General features: G+C 40.6%; 1 non-coding gene across 1 annotated transcript; it reads left to right on the top strand.

The window, feature by feature from the left end:
- The first annotated feature begins 6,167 nt into the window (after positions 1-6,167).
- On the top strand, positions 6,168-6,244 carry TRNAS-UGA (transfer RNA serine (anticodon UGA)). Its single transcript has one exon. It is a non-coding gene; the product is annotated as a tRNA-Ser (tRNA).
- Positions 6,245-8,935: the final 2,691 nt, after the last annotated feature.

The following is an 8,935-nucleotide window of genomic DNA, read 5'->3' as shown; positions in this document are numbered from 1 at the left end:
TGGGCTCTAAAGAAGGCCAAGTTCAGTGTCAAATGCAACAAGACTTAACGTGGTCCTTGATGGCCCCAGCGAATTATATATAATAATAATAATAATGATAATAATAATAATAATAATAATAATAATAATAATAATAACTGTACCGGAAGGTACGCCTCAACGCCGCGCAGTCAAAATTAGCGCCTAAATGAACCCCTCTATCAAACAAAGTGGAAACTACTACAACAGAAACTTAGAACTTTAATCAGTAGATGTCACCACCGAAATATTATGTAATTTTTTTATTGTGCAGTTTCCTAAACTGAGTAAATTTCTACTTGTTTTGTTTGCCTTTCATAATGAAGTTTGGACATTCTTCTACAGATGACACTAGTAAAAACTATGGTCATGCACCCTGGTGCAAGGTGAAAGAAGTTTTAACTTAAAGAAGTTTTGTATTTCTAGGTTTTTGTAACTGTTTGATGTTCATTTATTTTTGGGTTGGCAATATTTCCTTTTTCTTTCCGCCAGTTTTGAATCTGGCCAATGAAATATTTCTGTAATTAATTTTCAACCTATCACAGGCTTCTTGTTTGATTTTGAGTTTTGAATCTGCCAGTACAATTGAGAGGGTATGGCTGGTTTAGTCTTGAATGATCTCGAACCTTCCCTGAGGAAACCATGCTGCGGCTTTTCTCGTTTCTTGGCCAATTGATCGTCGTCTATCTGTGTGCGCGAGTGTTTAGCAGGAGGCGAGAGGCCTCTTCGTCGGCAGCTAGAACATCTACAAGGTAATGACCACATAACTTTATTCTTTCTTGCTACCTCCGCAGTTTAATACGAGGGAAAGGTCCGAGTCTTTAATTATGTAAGTGTACCCTTCCAAAATGTAACTTTTCTTTTGGCTAATGTAAAATCTTCGAAAGTCTTTAACTGTAAATCGGGGATAGAGAGTGATGTACCCTCTCGAGCTCCCCTTCATCTTGGTTTGAGGTGCCTACGTTTTTGTAACCTTTCGTTTCTGAAATGTATTAAAGTAATTTCCATGCGTGCTACCTCAGTAGTTTGGGAATAGCCCCTGTTTCATCGGCCGAGAGCTCTATAGGTTTTAATTTTTTGGAGCACAGTCTTCGCCTCCATTCAAATTGCACTCGGGACGTTTATTTAACCTGTTCTTTTTCACTAAGGCCCTGTAGGTTGGGTACTAGATACCTCTATGTAATAATATTTATATTTGTAAATAGTGCCTTGTAAGGCCAGAGATCGTCTGAGTTTCATGCAATATTGCCTTGAGTTGACTTGAGAAACTGAGAGCCTGTTAGCTCTTTTTCAAATTTTGTAATTGTAAAGAGTGCCTCGGGAAGGCTTGATATTGTGATTTTAGGAGCAAGTGCACTTTCAATTAGGGGATTTCTGCCCTTTATTAAATTTGTTCTCACTTTGAATTGTAAATTTGAGCTGGGAGCTCTGGAAATGGTAAAATTACGAGCTTGAAGCCCAGGACCTGTAAAAGTCACTAACCTCGGATTTTCCTAGTCTTGTTCCAAGAGTACTTTGTACCTGATATGTCTTTTTTTGCTAGGGGCTTTACGTCGCACCGACACAGATAGGTCTTATGGCGACGATGGGATAGGAAAGGCCTAGGAGTTGGAAGGAAGCGGCCGTGGCCTTAATTAAAGTACAGCCCCAGCATTTGCCTGGTGTGAAAATGGGAAACCACGGAAAACCATTTTTAGGGCTGCCGATAGTGGGATTCGAACCTACTATCTCCCGGATGCAAGCTCACAGCCGCGCGCCTCTACGCGCACGGCCAACTCGCCCGGTTGATATGTTTTATGCTCACCAAGTGAAAATTGTTAAATTGTTGTTTTCTGAAAAGGTATAACCTTCAGTTCAAGTTTTAAATTGATTTTGATACTGTAGATAGACCCATTCACCCCGGCACCTTCTTTAACCTCTTCCTGCTCCACGGGTAGCCCCGTAATAATAATAATAATAATAATAATAATAATAATAATAATAATAATAATAATACTAATAATAATTTGTATTATTATTCTGACGTAGATCACGGTCCACCATTACGAAAGAAGTAATATCATGAACTGAATGTAGAGGTCGACTTTAATAATTCTTCGTCGCATGTAACAACCTATCAACCGAGTTTAATCCATATGTTGGATTACTTCTATTGCTTTGACCTTCTTCCCTGCCACTATTCTACTATGCGCCAATACACTGCGCTAATTTTAAGCTGTTATTAACAATTTAAATGACCAGGTGTTCCGAGAAGTGAGGTGCCATAATAAATATTTAATATTTTACTTCCTTGCAACTACGGCTCATTTCTTTCTTAAAATTCAGAACATACAGTAGCTTATCTTAAGTTAAACACCACATGCTCCCTCCTTGTTGGAGAAATTCCCGGATCCCAAAAGAACGAAGGTCATATTTTAGAATTGGAGATAATGCCGCGGCTGTAGTTGTATTATTACCTTCCCTACCGTTGACATTGTAATTTTAATTCCGTCTTGAGGAATTCAGCGGGATAACTCAGTCTCGAAAGGAGGTCTGAGAAGAAAAAATCAAGTTGGTAGTTTCACATGACTATAGATATCACGTACATATGCCACGGGACCTCCAGTTACACGATGAGTCCGAACCACTTTTCCGAATGACTTTTCATTTCAAAGATACACTGGCCCGGATTCGAAGCGTGAGAATCCAGAGACGATGTCACTTGGCTATCACTCCGCTACTGAGAAGAGAATCGGAAGTCCTACAAATGGTTAACTTAAAAGAATATCATACAGAAATTTGTTAATGCAATTTAATTATGTATCTTTAAAAAAATCTGTAGAGAAGTATGCCAACATTTCTCTGAATAAAACTGTAATGGGATAATAGACAACCGCACTTGTTTGAAACAATTTAACTTTAATGTCAAAAGGTCTAATTTACGGATACGGCAAACATTTTATTGTATACTAGCAAGATACACGTGCTTTGCCACGGCATTATACTGAAATTTATAATTGAGTACTTAACATTTTATATATAATCCGCCAAAATTCCTCCAATTATTCAATCTTTCTTTCCAGCAATCGATTTCGTACTTCCCGAGCTAGCTCCAGGTGTTCCGCCCGGTCAGTTCGGTCCCTAAATCTTTGCCATCTTTTCCTATAAACATTTTAAATATGGATCAAATCCTTGAGAAGATCCGGCGTGGTGTCGTCTTGGATGCCTTGGCGGTACTGAACCCGCGGCCGGACTGCATTCGTAGTTATTACCCGACCAGGACCCGTTTCCAGCGCGGTCCGCACATTTTGCCGACGGTCCAGACAATTATTATTATTATTATTATTATTATTATTATTATTATTATTATTATTATTATTATTATTATTATTACCGAGTTTTGTGGATGTGCAGAGGTGAAAGAAGGTGCGGGGGTGAACAGGTCTCAAAATACGAAATTAAAGTTAAGATAAAATTTAACAAGTTTATATTTTCTTATCAAGATCAAGAAATAACAAGAATAACAGAAACACAGTTGAATATCAACAATTTAAGAATGTACAATTACAGTTTTTACAGAATTTGGGCTTCGAGCCCCGGACTCACAATTCTTGAGCAATTAGCCCAACTTTACCCAAATACAAGGTTCGACAAAGGGGCAGAAAACCCCAATCATGCCCAGGAGCACTTGCTCCCAACTACACAGTGAAGCCTCCTCGAGGCACGCAGAAACAAATTTTAAGAAAGAGCAACCCGCTCTTAAGTTCAAGCCTATCAAAGGCCACCCCAAACTCCACTTTCAAGCTGTCCTCCAAGTACATGAAAACAGGGGTAAAAATACCCAACCTACTGAGGCCTATTCAGTAAAGCAACAGGTCAATTACATGGCTTCTAAAACACCAACTTGAGAGGAGGCGTTCATGCACTCCTACTACACTTTATTTAAAACCTACTTGGCGCTAGGCCTCTAATGCAAGGGCTAATCCATACTAAAGAGGTGACTTATAGAAGGAGACAATTTACATTACGTTAAGGAAGAAACGGTTGTGAAAATAAGTTCACCTCAACGCAATATGAATGGGAGCTCGAGAGGGTTAAGCACTCTCTATCCCAATATGTAGTTTAAAAAGATAGAATTGATACCAAGTGTCTTTACATTTTAGGGGAAAGTTACATGGTAAAAAGGCTTCGGACCTGCCCCGAGAGTTAAACTGCTGAGCTAGCAAGAAAAGAAGTTATTAAACGGCCATTACCTGGTGGTTGAACTGCTGCCCGAAGAAAGAGGCGCTTCCCGCCCCCTGCTACGTACTTTACACACTGATAGATGTTACTGAAGTGGCGCGGAGACCCGAAAATCAGCAGTTTATATACCCTCGTGGAAAGTTCAAGGCGTTTCAGGAATGAGAACACCCACCCACAATCATTTTATTGGCTAACAACGAAAACCCCTACACTAGATGAAGAAGAAACACATTATTGGTGGAAAATTAATTACAGAAATTCCTTATTGGTCAAATTCAAAACTGGCGGAAAGAAAGGGTTAATATTGCCAACTTAAACAATAACTGAAAGAAATTTAACAAAGAACAAACTTATGAATTCAAAATTTCTCCAAAAACACAGTTCTTTCACTTCGCACTAGGGTGCATAATTGTAGTCCTTCAGTAGTGCCATCTGGAAGAGAATGTCCACACTTCTTACTACAGGCAAAACAAAAATACATCGAAAACGACCCAGTTCAGAAACTTCAAAATTTACAAGTAGGGACATCTTCTGAGAAACTTGAGAATTAACACAGTAGATAAAGTTCAGACTTCCTCCAGTAGAGGAGTTTCAACTGGCGCAAAGTTTGAATTAGCGGCGTGGAGGTGTACCACCCGGTACAATAATAATAATAATTATTATTATTATTATTATTATTATTGATGTTCTGGACCGCGCAGCAAGATGCAAGACCGCTACTTGGCGGTAAATTACATCTGCCGCCCTTGTCATTGCTGACAATGTGATCAGCACCATTGTCGCGCATAGGCAAGTGCGCGGGATATCTGGCGATACGAATGATATACTTCCGTGCATTATCGACCTCATTACAGAGGTGAACAATTGCACGGTCTATCTCATTCCTATCGTTTATTTCAAATATGCTGTAATCTAACTTTAAGTTCTCCAAAGGAATAGATGTCTCTTGAAAACGAACCCAGGAAAGATTAAAAATGATCGGTTTATGATCAGAATCAAGTATTACATTTTAAAGTTGATTCATCCCCCCCAAAAAGAAGACGTGTTTCTTTATGTTCAAAGGAGATTCCAAATATCAGTGTTCACGCCTGTTACTTTCGATTTTGGGATATAAGTATCCCCATAAAATAATTCACTTTCTTCACTTCCTTTCACCCTCCCCTCCCCTTAAGTGAATTTTCCGGCAAGAAATACTTGTTTGTTTAATAGGAAAGGATTTTCAAAATACCAATTATCACGATGCTAACATATTCACTTTTTGAGATATGTCCCCTCATAAAATGAATTCAACTCCTTTTCACCCCGCTCTCCAAGATGATTCCCCCCCCTCCCCCAAAACGAGTTTTTCTTTGTTTTTAAAGGAGATCCAAGTACCAACTTTCACGACTGTAACAATTTTAGTTTTTATTAAATGTAAGTATCCTCATACAATTAATTCAATTAATTTTTCAATTCTTTCATCCCCCCTTTATTGAATTTTCCGAGAATACGTGTTTCTTTACTTTTAAAGCAGATTACAAATGAATATTGAATTTTCACGACCACATTGTAATCGAAACAGACTTTCAACGTATTAGGTCGTGTTACGTACATGTAGTACGTGTTGAAGAGATGTTAAGTACAGAACAAAAATGGCCAGCCGGACACCAGTGGGATCCGAACCCACAACCTCCCGATTTCGCGTCGGTTGCTCTACCAATTGAGCTATGGTGACCGTTTTTGTTCTGTACTTAACATCTCTTCAACACGTACTACATGTACGTAACACGACCTAATACGTTGAAAGTCTGTTTCGATTACAATGCGGTGAAAATTCAATATTCATTGAGATGCCCCACAACGGATGACTTAAACGCACTGTACAGTGTGCTAGCAGCAGTGCCAGACCTGTAGCTCAGATCCTTTCAAACAGAACAAAGATGGCCTAGGCCACCATAGCTCAATTGGTAGAGCAACCGACGTGAAATCGGGAGGTTGTGGGTTCGGATCCCACTGGTGTCCGGCTGGCCATTTTTGTTCTGTACTTAACATCTCTTCAACACATACTACATGTACGTAACACGACCTAATACGTTGAAAGTCTGTTTCGATCAGATTACAAATACCAATTATCACGTCTGAAAAAATTTCGTTTTTGAGATCATAGTATCTTCATACAAATAATTCAACTAATTTTTCAATCATCCCTCCTTTAAATGGATTTTCACAAACAAAAGTACGTATTTCTTTATTTTTCCTTTAAATGGATTTTCACAAACAAAAGTACGTATTTCTTAATTTTTAAAGGATATTCCAAATACCAAATTTCACGTCTGTAACATTTTCAGTTTTGGGGATATTAGTATCCTAATTAAAAGAAATCAACCAACGTGTTTTTTTCCAAAAAACAAAAAATACATGTTTCTTTATTTTTAATGGAGATAAAAAATACCATTTTCACTTCTGTAACATGTTAAGTTTTTGAGATATACTGTAGACATTCTCGTTTTAAAATTTCACCCCCTTTTTAGTTCGCCTTAGTGGTGTTTCCGGAAACAAATCACTTATGTTTCTTTACTTTTACAGGTGATTACAAATACCAATTTTTACGTCTGTAACATTTTACGTTGCTGAGGCAGACTGTAGATATAGTCTTTCTAAAAATTCACCTCAGTTTGTCACTCCTGTTTAACCCCCATTAATTGGATTTTCCAAAAACAAAAAAATACGTGTTTCTTTATTTTTTTAAAGGATATCCCAAATACCAATTTTCAGGTCTGTAATATCTTCAGTTTCTGAGATATAATTACCCTCAATAAAGGCATTCAAACCGTTTTTTACTCCTCCTAGTGGGATTTTTCGAAAACATAAAATACGTGTTTCTTTATTTTCAAAGGAGATTCTAAATAACAATTTTTACATCTGTAAATCTTTAAAGTTTTGAGATATAGATTCACTCATTTTAAAAATTCACCCCGTTTTTATCCCCTTAGCGACGGAATATCAAAAAATCCTCCCTTAGCGAGCACCTACATTGTAATATGTATGTATCCTCAAAATTTCATTTCTTTATGTCCAGTAGTTTTTGCTCGGCGATGATGAATCAGTCAGTCAGTCAGTCAGTCAGTCAGTCAGTCAGTCAGGACATGTTCTTTTATATACACTGACTGACAGTGACAATGCAACACCAAGGAGGAGTGGTTCGAAAGGGATGAAAGTTGGGGGAAAAACAGAGACGGCACGGAGGAATAATTGATGTTTATTTCAAACCGATATGCAGGTTACACAATGCGCACGGCATCGACTCAGTAGGATGTAGGACCACCGCGAGCGGCGATGCACGCGGAAACACGTCGAGGTACAGAGTCAACAAGAGTGCGGATGGTGTCCTGAGGGATGGTTCCCCATTCTCTGTCAACCATTTGCCACAGTTGGTCGTCCGTACGAGGCTGGGGCAGAGTTTGCAAACGGCGTCCAATGAGATCCCACACGTGTTCGATTGGTGAGAGATCCGGAGAGTACGCTGGCCACGGAAGCATCTGTACACCTCGTAGAGCCTGTTGGGAGATGCGAGCAGTGTGTGGGCGGGCATTATCCTGCTGAAACAGAGCATTGGGCAGCCCCTGAAGGTACGGGAGTGCCACCGGCCGCAGCACATGCTGCACGTAGCGGTGGGCATTTAACGTGCCTTGAATACGCACTAGAGGTGACGTGGAATCATACGCAATAGCGCCCCAAACCATGATGCCGCGTTGTCTAGCGGTAGGGCGCTCCACAGTTACTGCCGGATTTGACCTTTCTCTACGCCGACGCCACACTCGTCTGCGGTGACTATCACTGACAGAACAGAAGCGTGACTCATCGGAGAACACGACGTTCCGCCATTCCCTCATCCAAGTCGCTCTATCCCGGCACCATGCCAGGCGTGCACGTCTATGCTGTGGAGTCAATGGTAGTCTTGTGAGCGGACGCCGGGAGTGCAGGCCTCCTTCAACCAATCGACGGGAAATTGTTCTGGTCGATATTGGAACAGCCAGGGTGTCTTGCACATGCTGAAGAATGGCGGTTGACGTGGCGTGCGGGGCTGCCACCGCTTGGCGGCGGATGAGCCGATCCTCGCGTGCTGACGTCACTCGGGCTGCGCCTGGACCCCTCGCACGTGCCACATGTCCCTGCGCCAACCATCTTCGCCACAGGCGCTGCACCGTGGACACATCCCTATGGGTATCGGCTGCGATTTGACGAAGCGACCAACCTGCCCTTCGCAGCCCGATCACCATACCCCTCGTAAAGTCGTCTGTCTGCTGGAAATGCCTCCGTTGACGGCGGCCTGGCATTCTTAGCTATACACGTGTCCTGTGGCACACGACAACACGTTCTACAATGACTGTCGACTGAGAAATCACGGTACGAAGTGGGGCATTCGCCAACGCCGTGTCCCATTTATCGTTCGCTACGTGCGCAGCACAGCGGCGCATTTCACATCATGAGCATACCTCAGTGACGTCAGTCTACCCTGCAATTGGCATAAAGTTCTGACCACTCCTTCTTGGTGTTGCATTTGCTCTGTCAGTCAGTGTATATATAGATGAAGAAACACATTAAATCACATGAACTGCCACTAATGATAATGTGTAAAACATTTGATAATTTGATATCACAGGAAGACAGATTGGTTTTGCTTGATTTTATCCACATTTTCATGTTTGATTAAGGA

The sequence above is a fragment of the Anabrus simplex genome, chromosome 1 (assembly GCF_040414725.1).
Source record: "Anabrus simplex isolate iqAnaSimp1 chromosome 1, ASM4041472v1, whole genome shotgun sequence".
Classification (NCBI taxonomy): domain Eukaryota; kingdom Metazoa; phylum Arthropoda; class Insecta; order Orthoptera; family Tettigoniidae; genus Anabrus; species Anabrus simplex.
The sequence above is the reverse complement of the archived record's forward strand: the minus strand, read 5'-3'. Positions and strand labels throughout refer to the sequence as shown.